The sequence below is a fragment of the Marmota marmota genome, unplaced genomic scaffold, assembly GCF_001458135.2.
Source record: "Marmota marmota marmota unplaced genomic scaffold, marMar, whole genome shotgun sequence".
Taxonomy (NCBI): Eukaryota; Metazoa; Chordata; class Mammalia; order Rodentia; family Sciuridae; genus Marmota; species Marmota marmota.
Genome location: NW_026007995.1, coordinates 55,947 through 56,862, shown reverse-complemented (window position 1 = coordinate 56,862; position 916 = coordinate 55,947).

Here is a 916-nt window from a genome sequence, read left to right as displayed (position 1 = left end):
TTGGAATGAGGAGGTGCAGGTACAGAGCCACCAAGCTGAACGGCTGGATGCATAGGCAGACTATTGACTACCCTGACCTGAAGACTCCATGCACAGAGCTTATAACTCACCAAATTGTTCCAAGTTATCCTGTCCTCTCAGGACTGCCTAATGGGGGAATAAGAAGAGAGAATGAAATGTCCACAGAAGGTTTGGGGCTCTTCCTCTTCCCATGAGGAAGTTAATGTGGACTGTGTGCTATTTTAATTTCTTTCATTTTTTTAAATGTCTACTTGTATTCTATTTCCTTTGTTTCCTGTGGTAAAATATAAAGAATATGAACTTTTCAACCAACTGTGTACTGAAAGTACACCATTCAGTTTTATTAAGTGCATTCACTTGTGTACAACAACCAACATCATCCACTTTCCAGACATTTTTTTTTTCAGTTCCTAAATTGAAAATTTTCACACATTTGAAAAACTTCTCAATATTCCCTTCCCCAATTCTGGCTATCACTCTTCTATGATGAAATGTAATGATGGACTAAGACCACTGAACTACAAGGGTAATGTGACCAAGGAGGGAGAATTTACAGGTTTAGATGGTGATTTTAAACCTTTTGTATTCTGTCTTCCAAGTGAATGCTGTGATCCTGAGATTAAATTGTCTTCCTGAGCAGCCTCCGCAGGGCACTTTTAATGTCCCTGTTCCTCAGGCTATAGATGAAGTGTTCAGCATGGGGCTTACCACAGTGTACATCACTGAGGCCACTGCAACCTTCCTAGGAGAATGTGAGACAGCTGATCCAAGGTACCCTGCAAGGCCTGTCCCATAAAATAGACAAACACCTGCCAGGTGAGACCCACAGGTGGAGAAGACTTTGTATCTCCCCACAGGTGGAGAAGACTTTGTATCTCCCTCCAGGTGGAGAAGA